This window comes from Mus musculus, chromosome 1 (assembly GCF_000001635.26).
Source record: "Mus musculus strain C57BL/6J chromosome 1, GRCm38.p6 C57BL/6J".
NCBI classification, from domain to species: Eukaryota; Metazoa; Chordata; class Mammalia; order Rodentia; family Muridae; genus Mus; species Mus musculus.
This window is the reverse complement of record NC_000067.6, coordinates 41,492,124-41,511,101: the sequence shown is the minus strand read 5'-3', so window position 1 is coordinate 41,511,101 and position 18,978 is coordinate 41,492,124. Positions and strand designations below refer to the sequence as shown.

Below are 18,978 nucleotides of genomic sequence, written 5' to 3'. Positions count from 1 at the left end.
TAATAATAAACATAGCTACATTTGTAAGTTGCTGAATGCCTGACTGGTTAGATAACCTAAAATTGCCATTAGTAATCACAAGGCATGCGACAACAAGGGCTTGAAATTCTATTGCAATCCCATTAAAATAGGAGAGGCTAATGTTTGAATAACTAAAATAGAAGAGAGATTATGTTGAACAGGAACTTCTTAAGAATCATTACAAGTTCATTTACAAAGTGGACTACTAGGAAACTCTTGAATATAATTTGCTTCCCAATATCCATGAAACAAACTGGTCTTCGAGTTGGAGGCTAACGAAGTCTACATTCTGAAGTCAGGCTAATTCGAGTAAAGGCATGACTTGATTTAAGTTTCTGGTCATTTCACTACCATGAGTTCTACAGTAGCATTCTGTGTGAAGCTATAAGTTGTAGTCAGGAAGCAAAGCAACAGAAGAAGCACAAGTTCCTTACACTTGATCTTGTAAGAAACATTACTGAAGACCTTCAACACTTCCTTAATCTTGGTTTCCCTTAATCTTGCTTTCATGACTGCCCAAGATTGAAGTCCTAGACACTCTTTTAAATATTTTTCTGCAACTTCTAACCATACTTAAAGGGATAAAGAAGGTGTGCTAAAAACCACTGAAAGACAACTTGTTAAGTATATACTATTTTATCAATTGACTGAGTCATCACTCAAAGGTCGACTTCCCCTCTCTCTCTGCCCCACCATGAATCCAGAGCTTGCTGATGTAGTAGCAGAACTTTCAGGATGTACATCCTCCTGTTGGGAAGTGTAAATCATAATGTACATGTTCAAAGTCACTGATCCTCTGGACTTCTGAAACTTTGTACCTTAATACATACATTTTACAACATAATATATACATTGAATAGAAGATGGTTACAAGTTTTTTTTTTAATTTTCACTCTTACATTTTAAAGTAAGGGATTTATAAGTTTAATAAAGCGTTGGTGGTACCAAAAAATAAAATAAAATAAAATAAAATAAAATAAAATAAAATAAAATAAAATTAATAGAAATAGAAAGGAAGCTAAAACAGTTATTATTTGGAATGAAACCCAAGAGGCCTGAAAACCAAGGAATAGATGAGGACACCCAAAAAGCACACAAGAATAGCCTGCATTTACTTGGATCAAAGTTAAAATCATTCGTTCTTCAAATGATATTATTAAGAAAGGCAAAGGAAAGCTACAATATAGGAGAAAATATTTGCAACAAAGTTATCTAGGAATAAATTTGTATTCAGGCTATATAAATAACTCTCATAATCCAATAACAGAAGTTTGAAAACAACCCAGAGTAAAACGAAAGCAAGGTTTTATATTAAGAAAATACATAAATATCTATTGAGCACGTGGAAATGCCTTTACAAATAGGAGTAATTCAAACTGAAACTGTATGAGACAACAAACATTTATCTCTTGGTTTTCAAGCCCAGTCAACGTGTCTGTCTCAGACCAGGGGCTCTGAACAAACTATTTCAGGGGTACAGCGGTAGGGAGTCCAAGCTCAACTGAAGTTGTATTGTGAACGTTTTCTTCCAATCTCTCCTTGTGGACCTCTTAGCCGAAAGCCTCATTTTTTCAATGTTCCTGCCAATATGGCTTTCTAGTAACTGGTGGATCTTTGAGCTAGTGTTTGGGGGAAGGGCACAGTTAGAAAAGAGATTCCTACCAAAAGCTATTCCTATCAGAAATTAGAAGTGATTTATTAAATCCCAAGTTATATCTCAAAGTAATTTACATGTAAAATCCTGAAACAATCAATATAAATCACTACAACTTACTCCCAAATGCTGGAAATTGGGGTCTATGAGCAAACCATGGAAGGGCTTGTCAATAGCATTCACAGACAACTCTGACAAATTGTTGGATTTGATCAGCTGGGATTATTGTTTGCTTATTTGATCACATGTTTTTGTTAGCACCATCTACTTTACTGAAAAAAAAATGTTTGATGCTAAAGGTACCTTAAATATTTTACAGAATTTACCAGAAACTCATAATTTTCAGAAATTAAAGACTCTGTTGATGGATGGATACTTATACTTAGAAATTAGTAAATACAGAGGGCTGGAGATATTGCTCATCAGCTATAAGCTCTTGCTTCTCTTTCCAAGGACCCAAGTTTGATTGCTAAACACAATGCCAGGAAACTCACATCCACCTGTACCTCCATCTCCTATGTTTCCTCTTTTGGCCTGTGCAGGCCATTTCACATGTACACACATGAACATGCACATGCGCACACTCACAGAGACAGAGAGACAGAGATGAAAACAAAGAGACACAGAAAGAGACAGAGGCAGAGACAATAAGACAGAGGAAGACAGAGACACAGAGACATACAGAGAGACAGAAAGACAGAGAGACACAATAAATAAATAAAAATGAAAATACTTCTCAGGAAATGTTAAATCCAACCCTATTCATAGTTTCTACTTAAATTAGTGTGGGTTTTAACAATTTGTGTCTTTCTTTGTCAAGCTATATTTTAAGTAATTACTAATTTTTTTATTCTTTTTGTATCTGTTGGTAATAACACTGAAGATAGTGATTTTTGAAACATGCCAATTTGTATCATTTTTATATTTTTCTTCTGCTTTCTTCCCTTCGAGGGAATGTCTGGCCATGCTGCCCAGGATGGCCTCAAAGGGCACTTCTGCCTCAGTCTCCTTGTGCTTGACTTATAAGCTTATGTCTCTCACTCTAACATTTTGCCTGAAATTTCAAACTAAAACTCGATAGTATATTTACCTGTTCAAACTCTTGAATTTTGTTGTTGCTACTGCTCTTTCATACTTGCCCTATTCACTTAGCAATTTCTCTCCTTTTGCCTAATTTCTTAATGTAAAAGAATAGGTTCACGGCTATGGTACATATTATCTGGGTTGGTGACATACTGCTTCCTTCCCTGTCTTTGGCAGTTCATTGTTACAAGCCTGACTACAACATCAGTCTTGCTAAGATTTTCACAATCTGTAGGTAATATCCTGTAGTATCCTGAATTTCTAAATCATTAGTAAAGACTAAATATAAATAAACTTAAGTGTGTATGAAATGATTCAAATAGAGGTGCAGGCTGGGCAAGTTTCTTCTTCCCCTGTGGTCTGATCAGTTTGGGCTTTCCTGTGCATGCCATGGCCCACATCTGGACATGATGTAAAGGATGCAAACGTTTCCAATGTTCAGACACAGTCCAGCCTTTACAAGAGAGTATTCCAGAATTCTTAACTGGCACTGGAGTCTCATCAGCCAGAGCTTCTTGTTTCTGCTCTTTGGTATTCCTGCAAATTAGTTTTGCTGATAATATCATCGATTTTACTGAGCCTTTATGTAAGATGTTTGGAGTAATCAGTTAATACAAATCAGTGTTCATGAAAAGACAACCTCTGTGAGGTATTGAATATTCACCAAAAGGAAACTGGTCAGAGGAGTTAGGGGAAGGGCTGAAGAAGCTGAAGGGGTTTGCAACCCCATAGGAAGAACAACAATATATACCAACCAGACCCCCTGAGCTCCCAGGGACTAAACCACCAAAGAATACACATGGGGAGACCCAAGGCTCCAGCTGCATATATTGCAGAGGATGGTCTTGTCAGGAATCAATGGGAGGAGAGGCCCATGATTCTGTGAAGGCTTGATGCCCCAGCATAGGAGAATGCTAGGGCAGTGAGGTGGGAGTGGATGGGTGGGTCAGGGAGCACCCTCATAGAGGCAAAGGGAAGAGGGTTAGGATAATGGGTTTGTGGACAGGAAACTGGGAAGAGGGATAACATTGGAAATGTAAGTAAATAAAATAACCAGCAAGAAAGAAAGGAAAGGAAAGGGAAGGGAAAGGGAAAGGGAAAGGGAAAGGGAAAGGGAAAGGGAAAGGGAAAGGGAAAGGGAAAGGGAAAGGGAAAGGGAAAGGGAAAGGGAAAGGGAAAGGGAAAGGGAAAGGGAAAAAGGGAAAGGGAAAGGGAAAGGGAAAGGGAAAGGGAAAGGAAAAGGGAAAGGGAAGGAAAGGAGAAGAGCAGAGAAGAGAAGAGAAGAGAAGAGAAGAGAAGAGAAGAGAAGAGAAGAGAAGAGAAGAGAAGAGAAGAGAATTCAACAAAAGGAAGTAGTGACACCTCAAATCAAGCACATAATGGGGTCTTCTTTCCAACCAAAATTAAATGCAAGAATGGCTTGTATGTTTACTGAGATTATACAGTCTTGGCTTTTTGAGGTGACAGCAGATGGTCGGATAAGGAGCAGCAGGACCAAGTGCAAGCAACAGCATTTCATCTCCGGCTCTCTTAACCATAAAATCTATGAATTTATGCTTAACAGAGTGACGAAGGGCAAAGAAAAACATGAGAAGTGTCAGGGCAAAGCAGGCTACACCTTGTCTTTCTCAAGACAAATCAAATCCTAAGTATCTCCTCTCTTACCTTCTGACAAAGACGCTGACTTTTCTTAAAATGTCACTAATCAAAAAATGTCACTTACACATGCTTGTACTGTATCAGTTAGTTTTAGATACTTTGTGGTTTGGCTTAGAACATTTTATTTCTAATTTCCCAGCCCCAGAGCCTCAGCCAAGTAAGCATCAGCTCTTACTTTATTTTCCAAATTCTATCATTCTTCAAATATCACTTGGGATGGTTTCCAGTGCTCCATGGCTTTGAATGTCTTTCTTTTTCTTTCTTTTTTTTTCTTTTTTTTTTTAAACTGAAAGTAAGGATAATATGCAATCATGTTATTTTTAGTTACAAGTAATATATACTGGGTACTTAAACACTAGTTTAAGTTGGTATCAGATAACTATGTAACTGAAGAAATATTCTATTATTTGTATAGTGCATAACTTTAAAAGAATTTAAAAACCAATGAAATATGTTGAGATTTTACAAGAGCAATAAACAAACGTTATCAGTCATCATTTAAACTCTCTTTCCATTTGTTTATTTTAATTTTTAAAACAATTTCCTGCTCATAAAATATTTTAATAGTGCTACAATGAACCGCCTCTGTCACACACCTATACCCCTGATCCTGGACACATTACAGCCCTGGCTGACCACTCTCTCTTGAGACATTATTCGTAGGCCATGTGCATGCAAAGTGTTAAATATATACTGAATTTTCCAAGAAAAATGAAATATTATATAATAAAAATTTAATACATTTTAGAAACATGTATTTCACAAGTTTGTCCATATGTAATGTACTTTAATCCCTCCCCCTATTATCTTCTCTTGTCCCTCCATATTCATATCAAAACTGAAACCAGCATGAATGAATAATGGGTAGAAACAGAGATTATGTTGTGTTTCAAGAACAAATGAAGTAAATAAGTAATGAGACAGCACTGAACAGAAACAGGAAGTTGTCCTTGCAAACAAACAATATATATATATATATATATATATATATATATATCAGTGATAGAAAAAAAAAAAACACAAAGAACTCCCAGATGTTGGCCTCACTAAAATTTTCTGGGACAACAAATGTCTGAACATTCCTACAACCTTAGCACATGGAACACCCAGGCAGTTAGTGAGCTAGGGTGGACTACTTGCCACCAAATCAAACAATGAAGGAAGAAAAAGGGGCAGGAAGGGAAAGAGAGAGGAGAGGACAGAGTTAGGAAAGCAGGGAAGGAAGGAAAGAAAGAGGGAGGGAGAGTGGGAAGGAAGGAGGGAGGGCAAGAGGGAAGGAGAAAAGAAGGGATGAGAGGAAGAAAGGAATAATGACTTGCACCTGACTTCCTCATACACCGGAAAATAAGCCACGACTATCATGAGAGCTGAGCAGGTGCACCATGATGCTGGCCGTGTAAACAAGTCCATATTTGGTGGAGACATGCCCCTGCCGCCCTGATTGGCTGAAGCTGCGTGCCTGGTGAGGTGGCGTGGCCTGTTGTGAGTGGATGGGGTCTGAGAGTATATAAGCAGACCTTCCTGGGTTCTCGGGGTCCCCGTAGAGAAGAATCTGACCGTGTTGTGTCTTACTTGCTAGATGAGGTGGGCGCAACAGATACAGAGACCAAGTGTGGAGCAGAGACTGAAGGAAAGGCCACTGCTGGAGAATCTTTAGATCTTTAGAGATTTACCCAGTACCCATGCTGTATGCTCACGCCTTGAGTTGAATACAGTGGCAGTTTTTAATTCACCAATGAGTAACTTAAATAGAGGTTCATTCACAAATGCTAAAAAATCTCTGCACCTTTTACTTGTGTAACCTAAACTGCAGTACAGAATATGCAGAGGGAATCCAAGTAAAAATGAATCAAAGATAAAATTGTTTAAAACCTGAAGCTCATTATATCATTCATAGTGAGGCCCCTGTATCTGAAATAATGCTCCTGGTTCAACCTAGTGCATTTTGGGAATATAGATGTAAGTTGCCATACCTGTCTTTTATTTTTTGAGAGATGTATTTATAAGAAATGATATGTCTTGACTGTTACCTAATGTTAGAAAATTCCCAAATAACAATCATAAATTTTACTTAAACACAAAACAAATATCATTCTATCTTACAGGTGGCTTTCTATTCCATGGAATTATACTATAATTTTAGGATACATTTTATGATATATATTCTAATTCCTAATATATGTGAATATTTATACAAAATGTCTAGGTTATTTTGTTGTTTCCTATTCATTATTATTTAGTTATTACAACCAATTTATTCATGAAATACTAGAAACAGGAAAGGTGTTGCATCACGCAGAAGAATACAGCAAGGCAGAATGGTTTGTTACAATGTGATCAGAGCTAGGCACACATTTGTCAGGAATATTAAAGAGAATGTAGAAACAGTGCAGGTGTCCATGCTTAGGCTTCCTTCAACAGTGCTTGAATTTCCCATTTTCCAGTTAGACAAGGAGAGAAGCCATCCATCACCCACACTACAATCATAGAGATGAAACTCATCTAAGTGAAATATTGGGCCACACTGCCCAGATGACACTCCACAGAGCCTCAAACACAGGATAAGAGGAACATCAAGAAGTTCTAGGACTGAAATGAGATTTGCCAAATTATATATACAAAAAAGACTATTTTGCAGCAAGAATCTGGATAAACTTGGTTGTGCTAAAAGTATTAATAACTATCAAATTTCTGGTGAAACAAGTCTATGGTGTGCAGGGTATGTGTAGGTGCTTTTGTAATAGTCGAGGAAGTCTGTGAATCATTATACTTCTGCCACTATTATTGTATTATCATTTTCTTCTCACATCTGTAAGCTTTTATGAAAGAGAATTAAACTACTATTTAAAAGGATCCGTTAGATTCAGGTGGCAACTGATGGTGTAGATTATTCTTTAAAGAAAAGTCCTTTCCAAAAAATGTAAAGAAACATAATAGCATCTTTTATCAATCCTTCAATTATCTCCAATAGGCCATCTATTAAGAAATACCTCTTATATCATCTTTGAGGGGAAACTGGTTACAGGCACACGCACACACACACACACACACACACACACACACACGCCATCCCTAACAGAACCCTGCTACTTAAATTCGAACATTCAGGTCTTCGATGTTATGGAAGGAGGAAACCACTGTCTATTTGACTTCATGACCATGGCTTAAGAACACACATTGTTTTAAAATTAAAGCAGCTTAAATAATGAAGCAACAGTTGCATTTATATTCAGATTTGGAAGAAAATTTGGATTCAGAGTTCAGTGCACTGCGATTACACTTCCTGATAACCCAGTGAATATCATAATACCATAGATTTGTCACTCTTCTGGTTTATATGAAATGTGTAGTTTGCTTAAATACCAATGTGTTTCATGTCAGTGCCATGAATTCTGATTATTCTTTTTTGCCTCTACATGGAGTCTAATGTAAAAGTAGGTATTTAAAACAATGTATTTATGCAAATCAGTTTCTATTCTATCTAGGCAGTCAGGATCATATTATAATTTGAAACATAACAAATAAAGGTGTGGGACTGTGATAGGCAGCCTATTTTGGTTAAATGGGACTTGCTCCAGTGACCCAATAGAGAAATCTACAAGGGACGGAAAGGCGAGCCACATTCCCAGAATCAGGTTCCTGTCTATAATTCTGTGACTATCAGTCACTCAGACAATATCCCAAGCTTCTGGCATTCTGGCTAGACTCCACCCCCACAGTTACCTGACTATAGCCAGGTATGCTCCTTCCCACAGTTACCTGATAGCCCAGCCCACTATAAAAGGGGCTGCTTGGCTCCTCCTCAATCTCTTTAAGCTTTTACCTTTCTTACTCTCCTCTCTAGCCCTCCTTCTCTCTTTCCCTTCCCCCTCTCTCCATGACCGGTCTCTCTCTCCTTCTACTTTCTCTCTTCCCCTGCCTTTCTATAATAAAGCTCTAAAACCATAGACTCTCTCTGATCATCAAAGCCCGCCGTGCTTGAACGATGGGATGGGCTTTCTCCTAAGGAGCTGCATCTAACCCCAGGCAGAAGGCCATCCTGTGCTCCAGCCAGGGACCTGACCAAGGGCTCTCGCCCGCATGGGAACCATCCAGTGCCCCCTCTCCTCTTGCCTCTCCTCCCTTCAGCCCCAGGGATGATGAGCCCCCCCCACCCCCCACCCCCCATCCCCATTCTGTTCTCAGCTCTTCCTCTGTATCCAGCATGGCTTCCCACAGCCACACACCCACCAAGGCCCGTGCCTGCCTGCTCAGAGCACTGGAACTCTGGCGGGACACGGGTTCTCTCCCACTCCCCTCTTTCCCCGCCACCCATGGCCCCGCATAAAGGCATGATTCTTTTCGGTATTTTTTCTCTTATTTCTTTGTAATACTTCCCAGTGAAAATCATAAAGTACATATCACTTGTCAATAGAAGAATCTGTAGTAAAACCACTTTCTCTAGCATAATTTAGGCCAGTATGATAAATCCTATACAATTTATTCCAATGCGCATTTAACTTTTTGTGTATTTGAATAAAGCAGAAGGCTGACCACGTGAACACTCTACAAAATCTAGGGAAGGAAGGCCTAACTTCTTCAGAACCTGGTGGGTGAAATACACTTCCTGAGCCTATTGGAGAGGGACTTTGTAGAAACTGCATCTCCTCCACTCAAATCTTCCTTAATTAATTAAAACTGCTTTATCACAAAAGGCCCTATTTATTTACAGTAACACCTATATGAAATCCATTAACTGTAATCACTGGCTATGTAATGGTTATGTAATGGTTCTAAAATAGTTATGCAAGTCCAGGATAGCAAAAAAATTTCAGTGGTGAAATAATTTAATTTTGGATGAGGCAAAGTACCCCTATGCCATTTAAATTCATCAAACCAATTAAAATGAACACAATTTCATATACCAGTCAGGAGATTTACCCAGTAGCACACGGCTAATAACACACGAAAGATATGCATATATAGTTAGTCAGCAGAGGAATTCCAGTGTAAAACAACTGGATGCCTTCAGAGGAGCAGAAGGATCACGGCTAGCAGTAAAATCTGGCCGAGACGGGAGCAGCTGTATTTCTAATGAGAATATGAATGGTTACAACAGGGTCAGAGGACTCCTTACTTGACAGACTAGTGTCTCTTCATGAAATAATGCATATTCTGGATTTTTAAAAGAAGGAAATACTATTAAATATGAAATGAAACTTATAAAAACCGTCCATAAAGCCATTAAGGTATTAGAAGAAATTCTGTGCTCTGTCACTCAATATGGTATCCAAGAATATTCCATTTTTCTTACTGATTGTCAAAGTCAAATATCCCCATGACTATAATGGGGAGTGGCAGAGTCTGACCAGAAAGCATCCCAAGAATTATTTTGATTGTGAAAATATCTTTCCTGTTTGGATGATATTTTAATTCAATGTTTAAATTAATCAGGCATGCTACATTCAATTCTTATAGCCACAAACATAATGTATTAATTAAATTGAATACATATGTACTCTTTATATATCTAAACTACTCTCAAATACACACACACACACACACACACACACACACGTGAATGTTAAGATAATATTTAAAAAAAAAGATTTATTTATTTATTTTATGTATGTAAGTACATTGTAGCTATACAGATGGTTGTGAGCCTTCATGTGGTTGTTGGGAATTGGATTTTTAGGACCCCTGCTCGCTCTGGTCAACCCCACTCACTCTAGTCGGTCCTGCTCACTCAGTCCCTGTTTGCTCTGGCCCAAAGATTTATTTATAATTATACATAAGTACACTGTAGCTGATTTCAGATGCACCAGAAGAGGGTGTCAGATCTCATTACTGGTGGTTGTGAGCCATCATGTGGTTGCTGGGATTTGAACTCAGGAACTTCAGAAGAGCAATGAGTGCTCTTACCTGCTGAGTCATCTCACCAGCCCAAGATAATCTTGTTAAAGGTAAACTTTCATTGAAAAAATTACTGTTTTATGAAAAATTCAAGTTCTTATTTATGGGTGTTTCACAAATCTGTGAAATCCACAAGCCTCTTAAAATAAACATTGTACCTTTTGTTCTTTAAGTGGGGATTGCTGACCATAGAACACTAATCATCAACTGGGATGAAAATAACTCTCCACTGTTACATTAGGAAGACATACTAGTGGGTTTGTTCTTGAGCCGATTGTGATGTTTGGAAAGCCCCTGACTGAGTGTAGTTACATTTTTAGATGGAGTTGTTGAGCACATCTCTACTTGGTCCTCCAGTGTGTAGCCACAGATATTTCTGAAGTGTTCAAGTGCCATTACCTTTGGCTTGTCAGCTGTCACTTCTCCTCCATAACCATGTCAATACTAATCATATTCTCTTGACACTAAGACCACTGAGGTGCTTTAAGAATCAGAACAAAGCATCAAATTTATTGAATTTCTAGCTAAACAAGACAGTGCATCCTGTTAAAAGACACAAAGAGTTCTACCTCAAGTGAACTTTATTAATGTGGTAGATCTCGCAACATCCCTAGTCGGTCTCCAAAGGAAACTTTGAAGTTGCTACTTGGGCCTTTAGTTGGATTTCAAGACAATTAGGCTGTTGGAGAGCTGAAACATGAGCAAGGTTAGTAGTTGTCCATTACAGTATGTAGGTCTCTGTTTTGCTGACAGCTAATTTTCCAATATGTCACATTCTTGCAACCTTGTTTCCAAAAGAAGAGGCAGATTTTACTAATTTTGTAAATCAAAGTAAACAGAAACTTCAAAATGAATTTAAATTAAGTATATTTATGCTCAATTTCTTTTTTATATTTTCCTAATTTGAAAATAGTTTTTTTTCATGTAAAATATTATTCCTATGCTTTCTCTTCTTTTAGCTCTTCAAGATCCTCTGTCTCATTCAAATTCACGCCCTGTCTATCATTAGAAAACAAACAGGTATGTAAAGAATAACAATAAAATAAAACAAACAAATTGAAATAGAAGAGAACAAACAAATAAGAGAAAGAACCAAAGATGAAACATGAGCTGCACATAGATGCAGAAACATACATGTTCATACAGAAATCCCATGAAGACAAAAAAAAAAAAAACAGCAACCACAATACCCGTGCAGAGAATCTGTATGGTAAAAATGGCCTGACAAACCCTTAAGAGACCAAGAACTTTCAAAATGCCGTTAATTCCATTTTGTGTTGAGCATCTACCACTGGGCATGGAGCCTGTCCTTAAGAATAACTGGCATGCCCAGTGAGACTCCATGGGAGAGAACAAATTGTTCATTTGTGAGATAGCTTGAGACAGCTCTTGGCTTAGGGGCAGGGGCTTGTCTTCACTTCTCTCAGCACTGGGACTCCTTAGGGCAAAGACCATGCAAGTCCTGTGCATGGTGCCACTGTCTATGTGAGTTCATGTGTGCATCAATGCTGCTGTGTTTTAAATGCCTTAGCTCCTCCTCTCCAACCCCCCTTTGGCTCTTAAACTCTATCTACTTCCTCTGCCACAGGAATTCCTGAACCCTGGCGTGAGGGGAAGGATTTGATGGAAACATCACATTTATTGTTCCAAAGTCTCTCTACATATTGTCTGGTTGTGGATATCTGTATTTTTTTTTCCCATTTGCTAGAGGAAGAAATTTCTCTGATGGTGTCTAAGCAAGGCAATGATCTATGAATATTGTCCATGGCCTATTTCATCTCAGGATCTTGGAGATAGTGATCACTAGCAGAGTTGGAGATAGAGAGTTCCATCTCATGGAGTGGGTATGGAACCCAAACAATTATCAGTTGGTTAATCCCACAAGCTTTGTGCCACTGTTAGGCAAGCATATCTTGCAGACAGGTCATCATTGTGGGTCCAATGATTTGTAGCTGGGTTGCTGTTGACCTCTCTCCTCTGTTATCAGGAAGAGTTCCTTCAAGGACCATGAACACTAGTCTGTAGAGATGAAGGCTCTAGCTCACTGTTTTAAAACATATTGAATGATTTGTCTTCAGCAAAGTCTACTATCAATTGGCTGGAGAACAACCAATAGCCCTGTCAAAAAGCTCTACTAGATGTAACCAAATCCTGAGACCAGTAGCTTTACTTTGTGACAACAGTTTTCCAGTTGGGACTCTTGCTTTTGTTGTTTAATGATTGTATTAAGATTACCTTTATATGTGTGTATATTTTAGGAAGCTTCTAAAATAAGTTTCTATATGATACCTCAAATGATGCTCTGTTTTATCTACCTCCTTTCACTCCTTCCTCTCCCTCTTTCCTTCCACCTCTAGATGTGATCCTCCCATTCTCTCTGGCCCCAACAATTTATAACTTTCTATTTCATTTTCTCTTCCTACAGAGATCCATACGTCTCACCAAACACTTACTCTACACCTCTGGGGCTATCTGGATTTTAGTTTGCTTATCAAAGACAACAGATAACATCCATATATACATGAATATATACCATATTTGAGTTGCTTCATTAAGAATAATTTCTTCTTCTTCTTCTTCTTCTTCTTCTTCTTCTTCTTCTTCTTCTTCTTCTTCTTCCTCTTCTTCCTCTTCCTCCGCATTCTCTTCCTCCTCATCCTTTCCCTCCTCCTCCTCCTCCATTTTAATATAATATTTTATAAAGTTGTAAATGCATATTACCTCTGCTTATCAAAGGTACATGTGCTCCATTAAATAATTCAAATATGTCAAATGGAGCTTTAAATGCAACCTATTGCACCTAATATATTCCATTTGGCTCTATCGATCTGAAGATTTTTAGATATTTATTGGAATCTGACAAGATGACAAGTATCATGTCTAGTACTCCATTTGTTATTATTCCCTTCATCAATAAGAACTTATGCAAAACACAACTTTATTATTTATTTCTAATATCATATGTCTTACTGATAGTAAGAATTGAAGATTGTCATATTGTAAAAAAATGGCATCGAATAAGCCAGCTTTCTATAAACTAGACTTATAATGTATTACAGCATTTTAAATAGGCTTTGTATATTAGATTATCACAGGTATGCCCAACTTTATGCAAGATGGCACTATGTACCCCAGGGAAATCAATAGTCCAGACAAGTGAGTTATCAAATTAGAATTGATAGGAGAAATTTACACTATTTCAGAATCGCCTAAATGGTAAGTAAAGTATATACCAAAGATTATATCAGAAATAACAAAAATGGCAAATTTGCACACTACAAAGTCAACAAAAAATAGCAACAGAAATCTATGTAAAACAATCCAACTTATAAAACCTGCAAAATGACCTCCTGGTATATAGAAACAAAAATTGATTGATCTTTAGAATGAAAACCATGGAATATTGATAAAGTGAATTGAGAATACACAATAAAATGGAAAGATACACCATGATCATAGAAGTATTGTCATCTTTGTAAATTCCATACAGCTCAATGACATCTATAGAATGAATAAAATCCCTATCAAATCACCAGTGATATTCTTCACAGAACACACAAATGTCCTACACCTGCATGAAATCACAAATACCCAATTAGACAAAGAAATTTTGAGATAAAAGAAATACAGAAGAAATGTATGCAGCCTGACCTTAAAATATTCTACAAATCTTTAATGATGCAGTAGATCATTTGGTACAAACATGGCCATTTGGACAAATGAAACACAATTGGAAGACTCTATCTCAACTCACATTTCTCTAGCTAGCTAGTTGATTTACAGTAAATATGATCAAAGCAATACATAATAGAAAGGGCAACTTTACAAATTAATTGCTGCTTTGAAAATTGCATGTGTACTTGGAGAAAATGAAATTAGACACTCATTCATCAACAATCACAGAAATCAGCTCTAAGTGGATGGACTAAAGACAGAAATCTAAGACACCAAACTAGAAAACTACTCAAAAAAGCATAGGGAGAAAAATTGACTATGTTGAAAGAGACAAAGTTCTTAACAAGTCCATCAATGTCTAAGAGCACAAAAAAAGAGAGAAAAGTAGAATCATACCTAACTGAAAAATTTCAGCACAGCAATGGAAACAGGTTAAAGGGACAACTATAAAATGAGAATGAGAGAGAGTGCTAGCAAAGTATACACCCAACAAAGCTGATATGCAGAGATATGAGACATGATTTCTTTCATTAATACATTAGTTAGGATACAAAACAGTGACTTGTCACTAGAACATTATATACATGCATAGTATTATACTTTTCTCATAGCATTCTATTACTCTTTCCTGGCAGAATTTTTGCCTTTATTTTAGAAAGTTTCATATATATATATATATTCTTGTGTTTATAGAATCATAAAGATCTCACTAAATAACTTAATGATACATACCAAAGTCTTGGAAAAACAAGAACAAGCCAAACCCAAAATTAGTACATGGAAGGAAACAATTACAATGGAAGGCAGGGGATCAACTAAACAGAAACAAGCACACATAAAATAAAAGTAATTAATGAAGTTCATGAATAAAGTTTATTGAGCTTTGCTCCAGATCTGTGCTCTTTCATTTTTTCTATTTTTCAGCAAATGAAAAACATTGCAGAATGAAAATTGGACAGAATGCAGAGATCAGTGGACTCTAGTCACAATGGATATACTGGCAGCATGGCTCCTGCATCTGTGGTCCATCCTAAATGCAGAGAAAATAATTTATATTATATTAGCAGTGCTATAATAATAATATATAACAATAGTGTTATAATAGCAGTGTTTAGAAAGTTACATACATTGTATGACTGCTGTTTATTTCTTTTGCTGTTACTGCCTAATTTGTACATTTGCTTTGTAATCTGATGGTCTATATTTGAACTGATGATCTGACTTAGAGCAAATCATCTGTGCTCATTATTTTCTGTTATTCTAATTTATATGATAGAGATGGGATATGCTTATTACATGTAATCAGAATGCAGCCAGGTCTAGTTGGATGAGGAATTTATCCCATATTCTAAGATATTTGAACACTAGGCTCCTAGTTGATGGTATTATTTGGGCAGGTTGCAGAGGTGTGGCCTTGCTGGAGGAAGCATGCCATTAAAAAGAGGAGTTTCAAGAGATGACACATGGTACGTGAATTTCAGTAACCAAAAACCACATGTGGGCACATTCACGTTTAAGCTGACATAGCAAAATCACATTTATATGCTTATATAACTGCTACATTTTATTCAATAATTATTTTGAATTTGGAGAAAAAGAGAATATTATCATATGGGAAGTTTCAGAATTCATGCTTTTACTCCTGCATTTACTGTTTTTATAATTTTGTACATATTCTTAATATTCTCTGATGGAGTTTTCTTCTTTATTCTATTCTATCATCTGTACCTTCTTCCTCCCACAAAGTCTGTCTTCTTTCAAAGCCATCCTGCTATTTTCATGTTTGCGGTGTGTATAGCTTGTGGTTCACTGCATTTCCTTAGAGTTGCCTACAGGTTGTATATGGAGTTATTGGCTTGAGTCCCTGTATCTATGTTTATACTATGAGTCAATGCTGCTGTCCCCCTCTCTGCACCCTTTAAGTATCTAGAGTTACTCAGACTAGAACTGAGGCCAGTGAGCCCCTCTCGTACCCATGGTAGAATATCAGTGTGTATAGTTGTGTGCAGAAAGTCCAGTGAGTTATTTGGTGTAACATCCGTAGGACATCCAGGTCATATTTTGCAGCAGTAAGGATCCCCCAGCTCTCACACTCTTTCATTCACCATGTTCTCTGATCCTCTGAGTGTTGATATCAATGATCAACTTAGGGCTGAACATTCAACAGCCACTTCTTCTCAGAACTCTAACGGGTGAAGAGTTTCTACATTAACCATTGCTTACTACAAAGAAAAGATTCTGTTGCAAAGTAAAATATCTATAAGGCATAGTGATATGGATACAAATTTAGAATGCAGTTTGACATCTTGTACACTTACCAAATCAATGGTTCCTTCCTAGGGTCTGTGACTTCCCCACTCATGGGCTTTGACCAAATTTTATGTACCAGTTATGAATTCCTCTTGTGGGTCTAACTGTAAGCATAAGAAAATTGGTTATGGCCATAACAGTCATGCCTCTGTTACAGCAGTCGGTATATTTTGCCTGACCAGTGTTGAGTAAGACCATCCCATTGATGCCTGCTCTCCCCTGAGAAGCTTGCATAGCACTTGATAACACCATGAAACTAGCCAGCAGCAATGCTCCTGCTTAGCTCCTGTTTGATTTCTCTAACTCTTGCAACTAAACTGTATAGTGTCTTTACCAGTATGGTGTGTTCATGCATTTCTGTGTAGTCAGGCAAATGGAATATCAGGAGCCTATAATTTTGTAGCAAAGGGTAGGAGAGATTCTGCAAATCAAATAAATATTGGCCTTAAAAATTTGTGAAACACATTTTTTAGAACGTAAATATGAGGAGCTAAAAAAGCCAGAGATCCAGTATGGAAATATTCTTGTGTAATTAGAGGATAGTGAGTGGTGGATTGTTTGTTTGATTCATTGATTTTACTTATTCATTTTATATCCCATTCACCACCTCCCTTCTGGGCACCCCCCCCCATAATCCTTCTCCTGTTCCCCATCCCTTCTCCACTGAGCAGGTAGGGACCCCATGCCTATTCCCAAACCATAGCACCTCAAGTCTACCTACTTCATCTTTCACTGAGGCCAGACAAGGCAGTCCTGCTAGAAGGGCATATCTCACATATAGGCATCAGGTTTTGGAATAGCGCCCTCTCTAGTTGTTTAGGACCCACATGAACACCATGCTGCACATCAGCTACATATGTGCTAGGAGGCCTAGGTCCACCTTGTGAATGTTTTTTGGTTGGTGGTTCAGTCTCAGAGAGCCCCCAAGGTTCCAGGTTAGTTGTTTCTCTTGGTCTTCCTGTGGAGTTCCTATCTCATTTGGGTCTTGAATGCTTCCTCCTATTCTTTCATAAGAGTCCAGAAACAGTAAACTATGGCAACAAAGTATAGTAAGCGCTGATTGGTTTTATTCTAAAGGTTTAGTGGACTACAGTTCAATGCTATGGCTCCAGCCTTTCTTATTGTCAACCCTGGAAACTGAAAGTTTCTCATAATGCAAGTGGGTAAAACTCATCAGGGTTTGCATGCTCCTACATATGACCTTAATATGCATTATTTGGTGGAGATGGTATTCTGAAGAAGAATAATGTCTTACACTGGATTGTGTAGCTTGAGATCCTGAGGAGAGACCTCCTTATACATGGTAAGCATAACATGTCAGCTTTCAAATGTTAATGTTAAGAGAAAGACATTGGAAGCAAGGGATTCTGACAGAGTATCCAAGACATACATGTATAAAATAATCTCTACATTATAAGTAAGTTCAGTTAGGCGCAGTCAGAGCAAGCAACTCTCCCCAGGTTAATTCCTTAATTGTTGGGAGCCGCCCTCACATTTGCCATTATAAGATGGCGCTGACAGCTGTGTTCTAAGTGGTAAACATAATCTGCACACGTGCAGGGGCAGTTTTACCGCCATGTGTTCTGCCTTTCTCGTGATGACAACTGGGCCGATGGGCTGCAGCCAATCAGGGAGTAATACGTCCTAGGCGGAGGATAATTCTCCTTAAAAGGGACGGGGTTTTGCCATTCTTTTTCTCTCTCTTGTTCTTGCTTTTTCTCTCTCTTGCTCTTGCTTTCTTGCTCTCTCTTGCTTTCTTGTTCTTGTTCTTTTTCTTGCTTTCTTTCTCTCTCTTGCTCTGACTCTTGCTCTCTTGCTCCTGAAGATGTAAGCAATAAAGTTTTGCCGCAGAAGATTCCGGTTTGCTGCGTTCTTCCTGGCCGGTCGCGAGAACGCGTGTAAGACTTAATCTGACTTTGAGACAAACAAGATGGTTGTAGAGACCATGCTGCCTACCTTTCCATCAGTGCTCAGGATGCTTTAAAAAGTCAATTAAATATAGCCTTTTGTAGAAGGATCTGATGGTGTTTTGGATTTCTTCAGGGTTTGACGAAGACCAAAGTGTGGACACTTTGCCCTTTCTTAGAATTGGGAACAAAACACCCATGGAAGGAGTTACAGAGACAAAGTTTGGAGCTGAGACAAAAGGATGGACCATCGAGAGACTGCCATACCCAGTTATCCATCCCATAATCAGTCTCCAAATGCTGACACCATTGCATACACTAGCAAGATTGTGCTGATGGGACCCTGATATAGCTGTCTCTTGTGAGACTATGCTGGGGCCTAGCAAACACATAAGTGGATGCTCACAGTCAGCTATTGGATGGATCACAGGGCCCCCAATGGAGGAGCTAGAGAAAGTACCCAAGGAGCTAAAGGGATCTGCAACCCTATAGGTGGAACAACATTATGAACTAACCAGTACCCCTGAGCTCTTGACTCTAGCTGTATATGTATCAAAAGATGGCCAAGTCGGCCATCACTGGAAAGAGAGGCCCATTGGACTTGCAAACTTTATATGCCCCAGTTCAGGGGAACTCCAGGGCCAGAAAGTGGGAGTGGGTGGGTAGTGGGGTGGGGGGGAGGGTATGGGGGAACTTTTGGGATAGCATTGGAAATGTAAATGAGGAAAATACCTAATAAAAAATAAGTCAATTGAAGCCAGACTTTTATTTTTC

The 18,978-nt window shown here is 38.1% G+C and overlaps 1 long non-coding RNA gene across 1 annotated transcript in view; it reads left to right on the top strand.

Annotated features, from left to right (window-relative positions):
* Positions 1 to 15,107, top strand: part of Gm39631 (predicted gene, 39631) — a 37,317-nt gene extending 22,210 nt beyond the window's left edge. Inside the window, exons 3-4 of the long non-coding RNA NR_168323.1 lie at positions 11,272 to 11,332; positions 14,912 to 15,107. This is a non-coding gene — a long non-coding RNA (predicted gene, 39631). The remainder of the gene's footprint in view (positions 1 to 11,271; positions 11,333 to 14,911) is intronic.
* Positions 15,108 to 18,978: the final 3,871 nt, after the last annotated feature.